Genomic DNA, 19,854 nt, shown 5'->3' with positions numbered 1-19,854 from the left:
AAAGGGAGGGTGTTTCTCGAAGCATAAAGTATAGCACGTGTGATGATGAGAGAATGAACAAGAGAAAAACTCATTTGGGAATTCAAAGTAGCTCAAGGCGTTTAGAAGATTAATGGTCAGAGGACAGATCCAGTGGGTACAGGTGGGAGGACAGGGAGTGGTGGGAACCAGGGAAGGTAAGTGTGAGAACTGGGTTGTGAAGGTTGGTTTTAGGTCCTAGGGATTCCCTAGTGCCCAAGACAGAGAAGGTCTTAATCCTTGGACCCTACATTCTCATTGAAAAGAAAGACTGTAGACAAGATAACTGTGCTTTGAAAGATACACAGCATCAGGGCTGGACACAGTGGCTCACACTTGTAATCCCAGCACTTTGGGAGGCCAAGGCAGGCTGATCACTTGAGGTCAGGAGTTTGAGACCAGCCTGGCCAACATGGTGAAACTCCGTCTCTACTTAAAAACAAAAACAAAAACAAAAAAAACCCCAAAATTAGCTGGGCATGATGGTGCCTGCTTGTAATCCCAGCTACTTGGGTGGCTGAGGCAAGAGAATCACTTGAGCCCAGGAGGCAGAGGTTGCAGTAAGCTGAGATCTCACCACTGTACTATAGCCTGGGTGACAGAGTGAGATTCCATCTTAAAAAAAAGCAAAAAACAAAAAACAAGCGAGAAAGATATAAAACACGACAACGTGATAGCAACTCTTCATTGGGTGGGGGCAAGTGGAGGGCAACATTGGGTGGGCTTGTTGCAGAAGGGACTCCTGAGCTCAAACCTGGAAGAAGAGAAGGAGCCAGTTATATGTAGAGTCCAGGAAAGAGCTTTCCAGGTAAAAGGAAATGGAAATGCAAAGACCCTGGGGTAGGAGTGAACTTGGTGAATTTGAGGAATGGAAGAGAGGCTAGTAGGAAAAAAGAGGGCCTATTGCAGTGGTTTCGCTGGGTCCATCAGCTGCCCTTCCAGCTGTCCCTTCAGCACTGGGATCTCTAGAAAATCTAGGAGGTTGAGTTGCACGTGGACCAAGGTCAGCCCCAGCTCTCTCTTAGGTTAGGGAGTAACCTTGAGGTCACCAGATTTGGGGTAACTGAAAGAACTGACCTGGTCCTGCTGGCTTCAAAACATGCAGGGATGGGGAGGGAATCTAGAAGGGATATGTTTGTATTTTTAACTTTTTTCAATTTAAAAAATTTATTATTATTATTAAAAATGGGCTTTCATTACACTGCCCAAGCAGGTCTCGAAGTCCTGGTCTCAAGTACCCTCCCGCCTCTGCCTCCCTAAGAGCTGGAATTACAGATGTAAGCCACCACAGCAGGCCTGTACTTGGAAAGTTTGCAGTCCTGAAAGGGAGATCCTAAAGGGATGGTGGGGTGCCTACATGTGTGTGTATTCCCACACAGTGCAAACCCAGGCAGGGAGCTCAAGGAGCCGCCACTCTCGGGAGGGAATAGACCTACACCCACTTGCTCTGCTATGCCAATTTTGGCCAAAGGCCAGACAGAGCTTTCTGTGGTTTTAGTGGTTTTGACTTCAAGTCAAGAAATACTGGAGCCAGAGCAGAGAGGCCTGGGGAAGTGAGACTGTCATCCAAGGCTCTATCTTTCCAAGTTTGCAGTCCTGAAAGGGAGATCCTAAAGGGGGGGCAGGTTTCCCTAGGATGTCCCCTCTTCGGTGGAAGGAGAGGATATCAGCAGAGCCTCTTTTTTTTAAAATTTATTTTATTGCATTTTAGGTTTGGGGGTACATGTGAAGAACATGCAAGATTGTTGCATAGGCACATACGTGGCAGTGTGATCTGCTGCCTTCCTCCCCATCACCCACATCTAGCACTTCTCCCCATGCTCTCTCTCCCCAACTCCCCTCCCCCCGCTGTCCCTCCCTTATTTCCCCCCAACAGACCCCAGTGTGTAGTGCTCCCCTCCCTGTGTCCATGTGTTCTCATTGTTCAACACCCTCCTCTGAGTGAGAACATGCAGTGTTTGATTTTCTGCTCTTGTGTCAGTTTGCTGAGAATGATGTGTGGTGATTCCTCAAGGACCTAGAAATAGAAATTCCATTTGACCCAGCAATCCCGTTACTGGGTATATATCTGAAGGATTATAAATCGTTCTACTATAAGGACACATGCATACGAATGTTCATTGCAGCACTGTTTACAATAGCAAAAACCTAGAACCAACCCAAATGCCCATCGATGATAGACTGGACAGGGAAAATGTAGCAGAGCCTCTTGATGAGCTTCCAGAAAAGATGTCTCACATCCATCTCTTCTGCATAACCCATACGGTGGGTCCTGGGGCAGATTTTGGTGGCTGGGAATCCACTAATCTAGCAGAGAGACGCCACTTCAGAGCAGGCTCTGGGCAGTCATTATGTGCTCAGAGTGAGGGCTGGCACTCCTCATCAGCCCACCTAGCCCAGCGACAGTGCCTGGAACCTGGTGCAACCCATAAACAGGGCCAGTTCTGTAGCCAGAGCTTGACATCCATCTCAGCATGAGTCCAGCCAATACAATCACATTCCAGTCTCCCAAAAGCCCAGCTTAGAGCTCAAAACAGAGGCCAACAGGAACCCAGGGTCCAGCGTTGTAGGTCTTTTGCTAGATCTCCTTTGTGAAGTTTTTTGCTTTATGATATCAAGAAGGAAGAGCAAGTACCATGTTTGTTTATGCTTCCTGAGAACTTGGGTTAAGCCCTTGATTAAGAATGTTTGGACTTCTGGTGTTACAGCAAATCTTTATTATCTGAGAATGAGGATGCCTTATTGATTCTCAACATTGGTTCACATTGGAACTACCTTGGGAAAGGAGGCTTGAAAAATGCTGAGGTTGGAGTGCTACTCTCAGGGATTCTTACTGTATGTGGGCATCTGAATTCCTCTCCTCTCCTCTGCCCTTCTTTTCTTTTTTAGAGACAAGGTCTTGCTCTGCCACCAGGCTGGAGTGCAGTGGCGCAATCATCGCTCACTGCAGCCTCAAACTACTGGGCTCAAGCGGTCCTCCTGCCTTAGCCTCCTGAGTAGCTGGGACTACAGGTGCACACCACCATACTCGGCTAACTTTTAAATGTTGTTTTGTAGAGATGGGGTCTTGGTATGTTGCGCAAGCTGTGGATTTTTCAAAGCTCTCTGGGTGATTCTAACTGTGCAGCTAAGGTCAAGGACCACAGCCTTCAGGTGCGTCCACTCACAAATAGCGACTAAAGCCTCTTTCTAGATGAGAATGACACTGTTGATGATCATGGTGTCCGAAAATTGTAAGTATGGCTAAATTGAAACAGTTTATGCTTCCATAACAGTATATATATTGCAGTGGTGACAATGAGACATGAAATATTTTGAAAATTTTTTAAGAAAAGAAAAGAAAAAAAAGAAAAGAAAAAACACCCCAGGGACTCCTACTCCATAGTAAACAATCAAGTCCAAAAACATGGTTCCAACTTTATCTGAAAATAAAATTACAGTTTAGGAAAACATGGTGATTTTTTTCTGATCTTCTCTAACTATGAACTAGGGTGAACAAAAAGGTAAGATTTGTTGATTTCAGAGCAGCAGGGGTGGGGGCATGTATAATTTTTCTGATAAAATCACATGATGTCCAGTATGAAATTTTTCCCTTCCCCGACAAGATTGTAAAGTTTGACTTTCACAGCAGGATCATAAAATGGCTCATTTTTGCAAGAAACATTTGAGTATGTCGTCAGTTTTCCTGAGGGCTCCTGTTAATCCTTTGATATTCAAATCATTGGATGTGTCTATCACATCATCATTCTTGTCAATTTTCTCTTCTTCCATTGTTAGCTTGTGTCCCTCCAGCAGGCTCTTGTCTACCTGTGGTTAACACATCAGGTTTTGCCTCCTACTTTCGTTGTATTGTCACATGTTGACAAGAACTGGCAATCAGAGAGAGACTGCCAGACAGAAACCATGAATTGCAGAGTGTTAAATGGGTCAGGGGTGGGGGAGTGGAGTGGGGAGGGGGTGCTTGTGCATACAATGATTTTGTAAGTGGTGCAGTCGTGAATGCACATATTCATATTAAGACAGAGTTTACTTGCATGTCTGTGCAACCTTGCACATAAAGGGATTCGGATAATGAATTCACAGTAACGAGGACCTTGAGCTAAACTTGGCCCCTGATCCAGATGAAGCACTTAGGGTATACCAATTACAAATTACCACTTCTAATAAGAGAACCATGAGTCGGTTTTTGAGAAATAAACATTTTCTTCTGGTGTACAGAACTGTGGTTGGTGCACATCCTGATTTAGTCTTTATTCTTTTTTTAGACAGGGTCTTGCTCTGTTGCCCAGGCTGAAGTGCAATGGCACAATCGTGGCTCACTGCAGCTCCAATCTCCCAGGCTCAGCAGGTGATCCTCCCGCCTCCGCCCACTAAGTAGCTGGGACTGCAGGTGCATGCTACTACCCCTGGCTAATCTTTTTTATTTTTGTAGAGATGGGGTCTCACTCTGTTGTCCAGGCTGGTCTCAAACTCCTGGTCTCAACTGATCTGCCGCCTCAGCCTCCCAAAGTGCTGTGACTACAGGCATGAGCCACCATCCCCGGTTCCTGATTCATTCTTTTGTTCAACAGGTATCTGGAGAGGCACCTACGTTGCTTGCGTTGAGCACTGTTTCTAGCACTTGAAATTTATTAGAGAACAAAACAGACTAGGCTGTTATATTCTAGTGGAGAGAGATTTAGAGTAAACAAAGAAATACATGAAACAAATGCATCAGTAAAAAGGAAAAGGTAATTTCAATGCTAAGCCCCATGAAAATAAACCCTGGAGAGAATGTGATTGGGGTAGGGGAGGACAGTCATGAGACTGGGTGGATGGAAGGGACCTATCTGAACAGGTAGCCTGAGTGAAAAGAGGAAACCACCTGTGGGAAGATTTGAGGGAAGAGTTTCCAGGCAGAGGAAGTTGCAAGTGCCAAGGCCTTCAGGGAGGATAACACTTAGTGTGTTTCTAAAACCAAGACAAGATCAGAGCAACTGGAGCAGAGTGAGTGAAGAGGAAAGAGGGATGAGATCAGGCCCATGAAGGAGCAGGCACAGATCACCGAGCATCTTACAGGCCGGGGTCCAGAACTGAAAAGGAGCGTGCATGGTCCGGGCTTTGGAGGGTTTTCAGCGCATGAGAAACAAAATCTGATTTTTAGTGTAAAAAAATCCGTTTGCATGCGAGGAACTTGCGGAGGAGCAGGAATGAAAGTGCATCTTAGAGGAATCACTGTAAGTGACCTTGGGCCTTTTGGAGAAGCCACTGGTGATGGGGGTGGAACAGTAATCAAGCCAGAGTCTACAAGAGGTATGCCTCATCGAGAGAGGGTCCTGCCTTAAAACCAACTATGGGGAATTTAATGAGGAACAACTCTCTGTGCTCTCTGTCCTTCTCTGCACATGATGAATAGGCTGGCTTCATTTCTAAAGAGCCTGGATTTGAGTTCTTTGCTTGATCGGCCCATTGGATGGGTTTGGGAGGTTTAGGGTGAAATGTTTTCCTTGGTCCTTCATTATTTGGTTATTGAGTTTTGATTCTGGTTAGACCTGGAGCGCAGAGCCGAGAGCCCAGCACATCCTATCCTAGACCACAGCGCATGTTCACCAACACAGCACCTTGAAACTTTGTAGGTGCTGCCATAGAAGTCACCAATTAGGTAGAATTGTCATGTGTTTGGGGTACCAGCAAAGCAGGGGTACAGGAAGAGAGAGAGAGAATGACAACTAGAAATTATTTGATATTTGACATTTATAAAAAGCACTGAAATGCTATGGGGAAAACACCAGATGTATGTTGATCTTCCTTACTTAATAGCTTAGTATTACCATCACTGGAGATCTACAAGGTTAGGGTGGTCACCTGGATCAGTTCATTGCTTAGAGTATCTGAAAGTCTTCTTAACCCTGCCTCGGCAAGCATTAAAAAGCAGGCAGAACTTATCATGTTTCCAGACCACAGCAGCTTCTGGTGCTGTAGCAGAGGTTCTGGGGAGAAGGGCTGAAGAGAGCAAGGGTCATAGCTGTGGCTCCTGGGGCTTAGCTGCTTTTTCAGTGGTGACATCTCTCTTTCAGAGGTGCCTGGAAAAATTGGGTCCACCTGCTTGAGAATCACCTAGGCTCTTCTTAAAACAAACCAACAGACAAACAAGTGCATTCCTACGCCTCTACGCAATGCCCTGAATTCGAGGCTTTGAGAACCTGTATTTTTGAACAGGTTTCTCCAAGACTCTGATACATAGCAGTCTGAGAGATATGCTGTGACCTCAGGAGGTGCTCCAGCCTCTGTCGCCAAATGGACACACAATATTGTCATTACATCACAAAGGACTTGCCCTCAGGGAGTATTTGAGACCTTTCCTGGAGGATAGGCAAGATAGGTTTGTGAGTGTGGAGGATTTGTGGAAAGGGTTATTTCCTCTTAGAAGGTTTGGGATTGATATCTTCTGAGACTTACCTGAGGTCTCCCCATAAGCAAGCATCACAGTCATGGCGAGTCCTTAGTCCCTGACTGCAGCTGCGAGTCCAGAGCTGGTCCATACCTTCAAACTGGGTTTTACTTTCATAGATACCAACAGACTTTGACAACCTTCCCTAATGCAGCTATGCACACGGACACTGGGATACTCCAACAGACTTGAGGGACGCTCATTGTTCGGCGTTTAACTTATGCCTCATCACCAGACGCCCTACTAGTTGTTTTTTTCCCCTCTCTCTCTCTTTTTTTTTAGGAGACAGAGTCTCCCTCCATTGCCCAGGCTGGACTGCAGTTGCTCAATCTCAGCTCATTGCAGTCTCCGCCTCCCAGGTTCAAGAGATCCCCACTCCTCAGCCTCCCAAGCAGCTGGAATTACAGGTGTGTGTCACTATGCCCAGCTAATTGTTGTTGTTGTTTTCTTTTTAGTAGAGACAGGTTTCACCATGTTGGTCAGGCTGGTCTCGAACTCCTGACCTCAAGTAATCCAACTGCCTCGGCTTCCCAAAGTGCCAGGATTACAGGTGTGAGCCACCGTGCCCAGATGCTACCAGCTATTTTTTAATTCTGTCATTCTACACAATGACAATATAATGTGTAGAGGTTCAGAGTTCAAAAGATTATTTTTGACCCAATTTGACACCTTATTTATTTAAAAAAGATAATGCAGGAAGAGTTAAAAAAAAAAAAAAAAAGTGACGTCTCAACTCCTGAGAGACCTGGGCTTAGATTTCTGTCCCCTGCAAACTCTGTAAACATGGGCAGAATCAAATCCACAAAACCAGAGCCTATGTTTAACTGTCTGTATAAAGAGCCACTTTTTGACATTTTGTGAAATGTTAGCATTCTGACTATGCTAAGCTGAGAAAGAGAAGAGGGGGCCTCCTGGATCTGTCTCCAGCTACCCTGGACTGCTCATTTCAACCTTCACTGGTCAGCTCTGCCCAGTGCTAACAGATTTGCTCTCAAGCAAATCCATCCTGGGTCCTGACATTTATCCGGGGCGTCTTTTACTCTCTTCTATTCATTAAGCATGGGCGGTTTCCACAGCAACCATTAACTGCACCTGACATCCAGGAATAGTTCTGGCGTTTTGAGCAAACACCACACTGGGATTTAGTTCTACAAGGTAAAGACCTGGACACCTCCCTCCAACTTGTGTGGATGTCCTGGTGGTCCCCCCCGCCCCTGCTCGAATCTGAGCTACGTCTCAGGCCTCTTGGCTGGAGAAGAGAAAGAGAGTGGAGTCTCCTCTCTCAGACCCCCGTTCTCCCTGCCCACTCAGCCCCCAGGATCTTTGCTAGTCGCCATATGATGGGGATGTGGCGGGGGCTGTCTCTGAGTGGGGTGAGCCTACGGAAGGGTGTGCGTGTGTGTGTGTGTGAGATGAGGCTGGGGGCATCCCAGGTTATCAGAGGTGGACGCAGATGCATTTTGGAAGAGCAAGGAATGTAAATGGGCACATGATGCCCGCGTGTAGATGTGACTCTGTGTGGGTGCACTGGTGAGTACATGTGTTACAGCTGTCAGGCCTTTGCAGCTGATGCTCTTTCTGCCTGGACCACTCTCTCCCAGCCCTTCACGGAGTCCCCAGGCTCCTGCCTCACTTGAACATCTCCAGTCACTTTCTTTGCTGAGCTTATGATGATCCGCGAGTGTCCTAAATACCTTGCTCATATTTATTACCTAGTTTATTTTCTGACTTCTTCTTCCCTAGAATATAAGCACCACTGAATCTCAAATACCTTTCACTCAGCCTGGTACATAGTAGGTGCTTTACAAGTGTGCCCTGAACATCTGCCTGTCCTTCGTATATGTCTGCAGGGATCTTGGGCAACTTCTTGTTGAATGGTGACAAAAATCCTTAACCTGGCCTACGAGATCCTGTGTGAGGGGGCCCCCGCTCATCTCCAGATCCTTCTCACCAAACTCCTGCTGCATGGGCTTTGTTTTCTCTTTCCTGCCTCAGGGCCTTTGCACGGGCACCCTCAGCTTCAAATATTCTTCCTTCTCCATCCTGCATTTGAGTAATTTCTATCTGTGCTTTAGATCTTACCATAAACATCCCCAGGCTGATGCCATCCAATAATTTGCCCTCACAGCAAGCACCCTGTGCTTCTCTTTCAGGCACATATTACAAACGATTAATTATGGGTTTAATGATGTGTCTGTTTATTCCTCTCTACTGTAAATCCCAAGAGATCATCTCTGTCTTGTTCACTGCCATCTTTCCAGTACCTGACACATAGTAGGTTGTTAAATAAACAAGTGGACAAATGAATGTATGGGATGAGTACTGAGTATTTCCTCCACGTCGGAATTGTTTTTATTTTGTTTTCTGAGACAAATTCTTGCTGTGACACTCAGGCTGGAGTGTAGTGATGTAATCATAGCTTACTGCAGCCTCAAACTCCTGGGCTCAAGTGGTGTTCCTGCCGCAGCCTCCCATGTAGCTGGGACTACAGGTGCTCACCGCTATGCCCCGTTACTGTTTTCACTTTTTTTGGAGATGGGGTCTCACGATGTTGCCCAGGCTGGCCTTGAATTCTTGGCCTCAAGCGATGCTCCTGTCTCAGCCTCCCAAAGCACTGGGGTTATAGGCATGAGCCACTGCACCCAGCCTGTATTTTTTTCTTTCTTTCTTTTTCTTTTTTTTTTTTGAGGCAGGTTCTCACCCTGTCACTGAGGCTGGAGTACAGTGGTACAATCTACCTCACTGCAGCCTTGAACTCCTGAGCTCAAGTGATCACCCCAACCTCGGCCCCCCATCCAGTGACTGACTACATGCACATGTCACCACACCCAGCTAATTTATATACATACATACATATACACACATATATATATACACATATATATATGTGTGTGTATATCTATGTATCTATGTATCTATGTATCTATCTATCTATCTATCTATATATCTATATATACACACAGTATATATTTGTAGAGACAGGATCTTCTTATTTTGCCCAAGCTGATCTCCAATTCCTGGTGAGGAGTCCGAAGTGAGGGCTTAAGTGATTCTCTCACTTCGTCCTCCCAAAGTGCTGGGATTACAGGCATCAGTCAGGGCACCCATCCTGGATTTTAAGCTTTGTTTATTGGCATCTCTTCACTGCCTGAGACTCTCCTTTTATTCCAGAGCCTCTGTGAGCCCAAGTCTTCTTTTCCTCTTTCTTCTCTCATTGCTGTGGCTTTTTTGTTGTTGTTGTTTGGGGCCCCTGCTTTGTCCACTCCTTAGAGACTTAGGACTTCATCTCTCTGCATGGGGAGGATAACAGGCTAACATCACATTCACTGCCACTTCCTTCACCCCCATCACCTGCTGCCATTAGTTCCCAGGGAGAGGCCAGCCTCTGTTTCTGGCCAGAGTCTCAAGCCTGGAGCCTCCAGTTAGGTGTCATTAGATAGACCAGTTCAGGATCAGGTGGCAGGGGAGAGAGATCATGGCATGTTTCTCTGTGATGGTCCAAAGGCTGAGGTCACTGGTCTGTATCAGGCATCTAGAGAGAACATCTGTTCTAGCTGCCAGAGGAGCTGCCGTTCTCTCTCCCACTGGTAAAGCTATCCTCATTCCACCATAGAGAATGCCTTCTCTCCCACTTCAGCCCATGCAGAGAGTGAGGTGAGCATAGGGTGACTCCACTGTCAGTTTCAGAAGTGGGCATGTGATTCAGTCCTGGCCAAACGGAATTCTAAATTCTCCTGGCTACAGTGGTTGGCTAAGAGGGTGAGCACATGACCTAGATCTGGCCAATCAACACATCTCACCACCCCGATTGGAGTGATTGGTTTAGGGGAGGTCAAGTGACCAAGTTGGTCCAGTGAAGATAGTCTGGGAAGCTTGGTTAGAACTGCTGAGAAAGAAAAACGTTTTCCATTGAGTGGCTAAGCTAGTGGGCTGGGGCTACAGCTGCCAAGGGCCCCCCCTTGGGGACAGCAAGCTTGAGGGTGAAATCAAAGCAGAGAACATAGAGCTCAGAGGTGTTGATGGTCTGACTCTTGCTAATATTATTTGAGCCCCTGGCTCCAGCCATGTTTGAAACAGGTAAACCTAGGGTATTTCAGTTCCATCAGCCAATAGCTTATGTGACTACTTAAGCTTATTTGAAATTGGTTTCTGTACTTTGCAATTGACAGTCCTCAGAAACTGAGAGCCCTCACTGTTTGGAACAGCAGCACCTACAATTTATTAAGCTCTAACCCAGTCCTAGCTTTGACCCCATGTCTGCTCTGCAAACCTGAGCAACTCACATTACCATTTCTGATCTTGGTTTCCACAGTTGTGAAAAGAAGCTCATAAACTCTACTTTTCCTACCTGTCAGACATGTTGTGAGCATCAAAGTGATGAGTGTGAGGCGGCTCATAAACTGTGAATCACCAGCCCGTGCTGCAGAACAGTACCGAGCACCTTCTCCCAGGAGCAGAGCTCACTGGGGTTGGTGGGGCATGCGCTCAGCAATGCATTCCAGCTGCTGTACCCCATCCTGGGGTCTGGCTCCTAGAACTTGGGGAAGGGAGATCTCAGGGTCCTGAGTGTTCCTGGTCTCAGGAGTGTGGGAGAATGGAATGGGCTAAAGATTGGTGGTGGGTGACTCTGCCGAATGTTTTCTTTCTTTTTATCACAGAAACTGTCACTGCATAGCTTTGTTTTGTTTTGGTTTGGTTTTTTGTTTGTTTTTTTGAGATAGAGTCTTGCTGTGTCACCCACGCTGGAGTGCAGTGGCGCAATCTTGGCTCACTGCAACCTCTGCCTCCCAGGTTCAAGTGATTCTCCTGCCTCAGCCTCCCAAGTTGCTGGGATTACAGGCACCTGCCACCATGTCTGGCTAATTTTTTGTATTTTTAGTAGAGATGGGGTTTCACCGTGTTAGCCATGATGATCTCAATCTCCTGACCTTGTGATCTGCCCAACTCGGCCTCCCAAAGTGCTGGGATTACAGGCATAAGCCACCTTGCCCTGACTCTGCTGAATATTAACTGATGTCCCCCCAACCCTTATTCCCATGTACCTGATGATGTTCCTTTTGTCCCAGGGAGTGAGAACATCTCAGCAGATGCTGGCATGGATCAATGATCCAGACCAGAGGTACCCACCTCTGCTGTCCCCCAGAATTTAGATACCCCTCGAGGGAAGGAATTGGCCGAGATTAAAGAATTGGCCAATATTAAATTCCTGCCCTCTTCCCCCAGTAGACACAGAACTCATAACATAAATTCATTCACTCATTTCACTCAATAAATAGCTGCCACGTGCCTGGCATCCCTGCAGGCACTTTGGCTCCGGGGGCATGACACAGAGCACTCTTGGATCCTCCAAGGGGATGGGGTGGACAATGAAACAAATGACTTCCAACAGCGATCAGAGCTAGGAAGACCCTCAGGATAAGGGACTTGGAGTGACCGAGGGTGATGAAGTGCGGAGGGGGTTTCTGAGGGGACTGTGTGGCCTGAGAGCTGAAAGAGGAAACAGCCTCATTGCAAATCAGGGCAAGCAATGCAGGCAGAGGGAAGAGGAAGGGCTGGCCCTGTGGCAGCATGAGGTGATGCATGGAGGGATAGAAGAGACCAGTAGGGAACAGAAGAGTAGAGGGAGAAGGAGGGAAAGGCTGAGACAAGGCTGAGGCCACAGAAGGGAGAGCACGTGGGCCACTGAAGAGCATTTATTCCAAGGGCAATGCGGGTTTCAGGGAGGAGGTTAAGCAGGAGAGTGATATTATAGGATATGCATTTTGTAAATGGTCCCTCAGGCTGCCAGATGGAGAATGATCTGGGGTGGGGGCAATGGTGATTTGAGCTAAACTGGCAGCTGGGGAAGTGGGAGAAGACTTTGCCTTTGGCTACGATGATATTTTGAAGGCAGAGCCAATGAGACTTGGTGTGTTGGGTGTGGGGAGTAGGGAAAACAGAGGCACCAATGATGTCTATGCTTTTGGCCTGTGTATGGCTTGGGTAAGTCGTGGTACTAGGAAATGAGGTGGATAAACTAGGCAAGAGGCAGGCTTAGCAAGGAAATTCAGAAACTAAGTTCACTTACAGAAAAATAAAGTTATATTCACACACACCTGGGTTTGTGGGCTGAGATCTGTATCCATTAGAAATGCAAGCAAGGCAGATACAGGTTCAAATCCCAGCTCCACTACTTGCTGTGTGACATTGGGACCTTTATCTTTATTGGAATTCAGCTTTCTAAACACAAGGAGGGCAGTGTCTTTCTAATAGGCTTTATTGTTGTTTGGCTCTTTGAGAATTCAGTAAAATAATGTATATAAGAAATCTAGTGGCTGGGTGCAGTGGCTCACGCCTGTGATCCCAACACTTTGGGAGGCTGAGGCGGGTGAATCACCTGAGGTCAGGAGTTCGAGACCATCATGGCCAATATAATGAAACCCCGTCTACTAAAGATATACAAATTTGCTGGGTGTGGTGGTGGGTGCTTGTAATCCCAGTTCCTCTGGAAGCTAAGGCAGGAGAATCACTTGAACCTGGGAGGCAGAGATTGCAGTGAGCTGAGATCACACCACTGCACTCCATCCTGGGCCACAGAGTGAGATTCTGCCTCAAAAAAAAAGAAAAAAAGTTGGGCGCGGTGGCTCAAGCCTGTAATCCCAGCACTTTGGGAGGCCGAGGCGGGTGGATCACGAGGTCAAGAGATCGAGACCATCCTGGTCAACATGGTGAAACCCCATCTCTACTAAAACTACAAAAAATTAGCTGGGCATGGTGGCGCGTGCCTGTAGTCCCAGCTACTCAGGAGGCTGAGGCAGGAGAATTGCCTGAACCCAGGAGGCGGAGGTTGTGGTGAGCCGAGATCGCGCCATTGCACTCCAGCCTGGGTAACAAGAGCGAAACTCCGTCTCAAAAAAAAAAAAAAAAAAAAAAAGAAAAGAAAATCTGGTAAGGTGCCAGACACATTCTGAGTGCTAAATAAATGCTAGTTTTATTCCTCTTCCCTCTGCCCTTCCAGGCAAGGGTAATGACTCCATTGTGTATTGATATTTATTAGTATCAACCTGTGGGAATGATGATCTTGACTTACTGAGAGTTGCTGTGATCCAAACTCAGTATCAACTGCTTTACATAAACATGAAGTCAAACCAACCTAGGGTTGCATCCTGGTACTACCCCTTAGTAACTGTGCATCCTTCTGCTAGTTATTCTACTTCTCTGAGCTTCAGTTGCCTTTGTTTAAAATAAGTGTAATGCTGCTATCCTCAGAAGACTGCTGAGTATTAAACAGCCACTGCAAAAATTAAAAATCCTGGGAACATCTTAGATCATCTTTATGAGGGGAAGGATTAGATTCACCAAGGTACACCTATACAAGGTCTAGTATAGGCAGCTATCGTAAAGAATGAGGAAGCTCTGACCATGTGATTACCTGGAAAGATGTTCATACGGAAGGCCTCATCTCTCTCTCTCTCTCTCTCTTTCTCTCTCTCTCCCTTTTGAGACAGAGTCTTGCTCTGTGGCCCAGGCTGGAATGCAGTGGTGCAATTTGGCTCACTGCAGCCTCAACCTCTCAGCCTCAAGTGATCCTCCCAACTAAGTAAGCCTCCTGAGTAGCTGGGACTACAGACATTTGCCAGTATGTACAGCTAATTTTATATATATATATATATATATATATATATTTTTTTTTTTTTTTTTTTTTTTTTTTTGTAGAGACGATGTCTTGCCATGCTACCCCAGGCTGGTCTCAAATTCCTCAGCTCAAGTAATCCTCCCACCTCAACCTCCCAAAGTGCTAGAATCACAGGTATGAGCCACCACAGCTGGCCTTCATCTCATTTTTGTAAGTCGAAAAATATATGTGGGTGGATTGTAAGGCTGGTTATGTGAATGGTGGCCCGGGGAATTGAGCAATGCCCCACCTGAGCAACTGTATAGAGGTATTTTGTAGCTTGATGGCAAACTAGGTAGATATTGATTTAGATTATCGACATAATCATAAAGACACAAATATAAATATATCCCAATACACATGGAATGATTGAGAAAGTTGCTTTAAGCAAATTTTGTCACTTGGGGAGGGGGTAGAATTTGAGAAGCAGAAGGAGAAGAACTTTTGCTTCTCATACTCTCTTTATAAAAGTGCTTTAGGAGGGAGTTTTGCTTTTTTTTTCTTTTTGTCTCTATTTTTCTATATTTTTCAAATGTAAAAGTCTTCTAAAAACAGAGCTAATGTATAAAAAAATGTTTAGCTAAGCACTGCCTGGCACGAGATTTATATGTTCAATAAAAATGACAACTAAAGGGAAAAAAGAGTGTGTTTAGTGGGGGGGGGGCAGAGGAGAAGACTAAGAGAAACTGTGGCTGTGAAGCATCCAGCTTCTCTTGGCAGCTGGTGGGAGGTACACGAGGGCGACCAGGGATCCTCTGAGGCGCTAATGACCTGATAGAACCATACTCAGGCACTGGCTGGGTGGTGTTCTCTGGGGCATCTGGAGAAGGTGCTCTTCCTCACCTAATTAAGGAATGATGCTGATGTGTGCATTTCAACCCAAATAGGAGGGTAGGAGTCATCAGTGGGGCATAGGGTGCGGATGAGGGGGGCTATGTCTAAGTTCCAGGCTTTTCATTGCTCTCCTTCTGCCACCTGTCTGGTTTCCAATTCAGGTTTCCCCATTGTATTAGCTGCGTAACTTTGGCAAGTGACTTAACAGCTTGAGGCTTCGGTTTCCTCATCTGGAAATGGGTATACAGCAGTCCCTTCTTATCCACACAGCGTACATTCCACGACCCCCAGTGAATGTCTGAAACTGCAAACAGTACCAAGTCCTATTTATAATGATTTTTCCTTTACATACCTACTTATGATAATGTTTAATTTATCAATTCAACACAGTAAGAGATTAACAACAGTAACTAATAAAACAGCACAATTATAACCGTACATCATCATGTAAGTTATCACTCACTGTGGCCATAACTCCTGCAGCTTGAGATGTGACAGCAAAACTTGCCTGAATTTCTTTTTCACAATTTCATGGATAGGAGATTCCTTCCCTAGATCTTAGCAACATCAGCAGATAATTTTCCATTTTTCCTAAGTCGAGGACTTTCACCCTTAAAGGAAGCACTGGACAGCTTCTTTTTGGCTATTTCAATTGTAAGCATCACTACTCTTGTGCTTTGGGGATACTATTAAGTAAAATTAGGGTTACTTGAATGCAAGCACTTTGATACTAAGATAATCCATCTGATAACTGAGACAACTCTTTTTATTTTTATTTATTTATTTATTTATTTTTGAGGCAGACTCTCACTCTTTTGCCCAGGCCGGAGTGCAGTGGAGTGACCTTGGCTCACTGCAACTTCCACCTCCCAGGTTCAAGTGATTCTCGTGCCTTACCCTCCTGAGGAGCTGGGATTACAGGCACCCACCACCACATCCGGCTACATTTTGTGTTTTCAGTAGAGGCAGGGAGAATCGCTTGAACCCAAGAGGCAGAGGTTGCAGTGGACAGAGATTGTGCCACTGCACTCCAGCCTGGATGACAGAGTGAGACTCCATTAAAAAAAAAAAATCCCTGACAAGTCTGGGCATGGTGGCTCATTCCTGTAATGCCAGCATTTTGGGAGGCTGAGGCGGAAGGATTGCTTGAGGTCAAGAGTTTAAGACCAGCCTGGGTAACACAGCAAGAATCTATCTCTACCCACCCCCCCGACAAAAAAAGCCAGGCATGGCACATGCCTGTAGTCCCTGCTATTGATTGAGGCCAGGGCAAGGCTGCAGTAAGCCATGATCACACCACTGCACTCCAGCCTGGAAGGCAAAGCAAGACCTCATCTCTTGCAAAACCCATAACTTGGCACAAAGACCATTGCAACCTTACATAAAAAAAATACTTCTGCGAGGACATCTTCCCAGCAACTGCCTGACCAACCTCGAACTAGAATCATCCTTGTTAGTCATCCTTGTAGCCAAGGATAATTATCTCAAAACAATTACACAATCGTCCTGATTTTTCCTTTAAAAACCCTTGTCTTCCTTTTCTTCCCTCCCTAAATATGCACATAATTCACTACGACACCTGTATTCCCATTGCAATGCCTATTCCCTAATAAACATAATTTTATTTTGAAGCATTTTCCTGTCTGTCATTTAGGTTGACACTCTTTAAATCAACCCCAGTTTCTTTTTTAACTTAAATTTATTTTCAAAGGAAACTTTATAACCCAACTGTAAATGGAAAGTGAGTATCGCTGGCTGTAAATAGAAGGCCACTGTAAAAATAAACACGATGAAAACAAAATGATGTTATTAAATTCCAGCTAGGTACCGTGAATTGAAAAGGAAATAGCTTTCTCGCCATGTGGTGAGATCTTGTTTAATGCCTTGTCCGAATACCACATAGCAGCAGTGGTAGATGCTACTTGCAGCCCTGGAACCTCCTACTGGTGGGGTTGCCTGCTGGGGTAGAAGGAAGGGGCTAGTTAGCCCTCTACCCCTTCAACCTGAGGTGGACAGCACAGATATTCCACGCTTCAAGGAACAGCATTAACAGCTGCCCTTTCTCTGATTAGAGCACCCAGAATATGCCCAAAGTCACTCGGTAACAGGAGCCCCCACCTGCAACAGGAAATGTCCTTGTGAGCTGTAAGACCCTCGAACCAGTATCGCTGAAAGGTGCCGTAGTATGACCAGAGGGTGGTGAGCCTAGTAGCTTATTTTGGCTGAAAGTGAGATCCTGGAGTCTGGGCACTAGGCAAGAAGTGGCTGTTTTTTCATTCATTCATTCAAAACAGGATACACTGGCCGGGCTCAGTAGCTCACGTCTGTAATCTCAGCACTTTGAGAGGCCGAGGTGAATGGATCACCTGAGGTCAGGAGTTTGAGACCAGCCTGGCCAACTTGGTGAAACCTTGTCTCTACTAAAGATACAAAAATTAGTGTGGTGTGGTGGCAGGCACCTGTAGTCTTTTGGGAAGCTGAGGCATGAGAATCGCTTGAGCCTGGGAGGTGGAGGTTGCAGTGAGCTGAGATCATGCCACTGCACTCCAGCCTGGGTGAGAGTGAGACTCCATCTCAAAAAAAAATAATAATAAATAAAAATAAATTTTTTAAAGGATATGCTGACTGCCTCCTATGTGCTAAGCACCATACCTGGCTCTAGGGATGCCAAGGGACAAGCCCCTGCCTTTGTGGATATGGGAGAGATGGAGAAGGATCATATGAAGGAAATAAATGAGGAGGCAGGATAGCCTGTCACAGCGGGAGGTTAGGGAAGCCTCTCAGAGAAGGGGCATCTGGGCTGAGACCAAATGCCAAGCATGAGCAGCCACACTAAGAACAAGCGGGAGAGCATCCGGGCTAGGTGACCAGCAAGCATACAGGCTCAGAGGCTGGAATTTTTACCTCTCATCACCCCATCTTCAGGGAAGTTCTTCAAGGGGTGCAGAATCCCTGGGGGTGAGGGACAGAGGGGTTGGCTTAAGATTCCTGGGTCACAACTCAAGATGTTCTGATTCAGCAGGTCTGGGGTAGACCTGAGGCTTGGCATTTCTTTTCTTCCTTCCTTTCCCTTCCTTCCCTTCCCTTCCCTTCCCTTTCCTTCCTTCCTTCCTTCCTTCCTTCCTTCCTTCCTTCCTTCCTTCCTTCCTTCCTTCCTTCCTTCCTTCCTTTCTCTCTTTCTCTCTCTCTTTCTTTCTTTTTTTATTTTTTGAAGACAGATTCTCCCTCTGTCACCCAAGCTGGAGGCAGTGGTATGGCCTCAGCTCACTGCAACATCTGCCTTCTGGGATCAAGTGATTCTCGTGCCTCAGCCTCCCTAGAAGCTGGGATTACAGGTATGTGCCACTATGCCTGGCTAAGTTTTGTATTTTTTTTAGTAGAGATGGGGTGTCACCATGTTGGCCAGGCTGGTCTTGAACTCCTGACCTCAAGTGATTTGCCTGTCTTGGCCTCCCAAAGTGCTGGGATTGCGGGTGGGAGCCACCACACCTGGCCTGCTTCTACACCTTCTTACCTATGTAACCTTTTTGAATTTCTCAAATCTAAGCTTTGGTTTCCTCAGCTGGAAAACTGGAATGGCCAATTATATAAAATAATATAAATTAAGCACCTGGCATGTCCCTGACACATGGGATGTGTGGGCAATAATGATGATGATGGCTATTATGTACAGGTCACTCACGGGACCCCTTTAATCAGAGGAGTTCCCTAGACCCAGTGTAGCAAGCTGGCATCATGATGCCCTTGTCCAAGGTAGTAGACTAGAGTTTCTCCCTGTTACGTGATTTCTTGTCCATTCTAATTCATATTTCACTGGTGAGGACATTAAGGCTTGTGGAAGTTAAGTTATTTACGGGTGACCCAGTCAAGTAGCCATACTGGAATTTGAACAAGGTCTGTTTGAAATATGCTGTTAGTTTGGAATTTCCACCAGGTCTGTTTGTTTCCACTCCACATGGGGCCATTGTGTCAGGAATTTGGAGAATGCCAGATTAACAGGGCAGAACTGTGTCACTCACTCCCAGGAGCCAAGGGCTGGGAAGGGACAGCCTGGATCTGGTTGGGGGCCCCGAGGTCTTTAGGGAGTACAGTGGAGTCTGGGGGTATCTCAGCTGGGGCTGCTGTGAGGAGGACTGGGAAGGTGCCCAGAGCACTGGGAAGCCACAGATGAATCAATCAGTTAATGCCCCAGTGAGCAACATGGTGCCCATGCCATGCTAGCTCTGTGGGGGGCACAGGAAAGCAGGCCATGTCCTTCCCGCAGGAGCTTTGTCTCACTGGGGAGAGAGAACACAGACTCACAAAGACAGAGGCCACATCAGAGCAGGCAGAGAACACTCTCAATGTGCCAGGCATTTGGTGGGGGGCTTGAAGGACAGGCCAAGCCTGGTCCTCAGGGAGGGTGCTGCCCTGGGAAGGCATGGGGGCATGTTTTGGGGGATAGCATAGCTCAGACAATGGGGAGGGCTCCTGCCAGGGACTGGAAGAAGAGGTGAGAAAGAAGAGCTGTGACTGCTTTTGGTGCCCTACATGATGGATAAAGTCCAGACGGCTCCTGAGAGCCCCCCAAAGCAGAAAAGATGTTAAAGTTATGGCAATAGCCTGGCTCCCAGGCTGTGTGATCTTGGGCAACTTGCTTACACTCTCTGAACCTCAGCTTCCTCCTCTGTAAAATAGGGATAATCATAGCACAAGCTCTCTACTTTTGTGTAGCATTAAATGAGACAATGTCTGTGAAATGCATGGCATGCTGCCTGGCACATAGCACATGCTCAATAAGTGTTATTAATTGAGATGATGGGCTGGGCACAGTGGCTCACACCTGTAATCCCAGTACTTTGGGAGGCCGAGGCAGGCAGATCACCTGAGGTCAGGAGTTCAAGACCAGCCTGGCCAACCCGGTGAAACCCTGTCTCTA

At 46.4% G+C, this 19,854-nt stretch overlaps 1 protein-coding gene and 1 non-coding gene across 2 annotated transcripts in view; one reads left to right on the top strand and one right to left on the bottom strand.

Annotated features, from left to right (window-relative positions):
• CACNG3 (calcium voltage-gated channel auxiliary subunit gamma 3) overlaps positions 1–19,854 on the bottom strand; it is a 106,074-nt gene that overhangs the window by 23,338 nt on the left and 62,882 nt on the right. The window lies entirely within an intron of this gene.
• On the top strand, positions 3,199–3,333 carry LOC119472109. Its single transcript, XR_005201220.1, has one exon. It is a non-coding gene; the product is annotated as a small nucleolar RNA SNORA1 (small nucleolar RNA).

The sequence above is a fragment of the Cebus imitator genome, unplaced genomic scaffold (genome assembly GCF_001604975.1).
Source record: "Cebus imitator isolate Cc_AM_T3 unplaced genomic scaffold, Cebus_imitator-1.0 Scaffold85, whole genome shotgun sequence".
Classification (NCBI taxonomy): domain Eukaryota; kingdom Metazoa; phylum Chordata; class Mammalia; order Primates; family Cebidae; genus Cebus; species Cebus imitator.
This window is presented reverse-complemented; position numbering and strand designations above follow the sequence as displayed.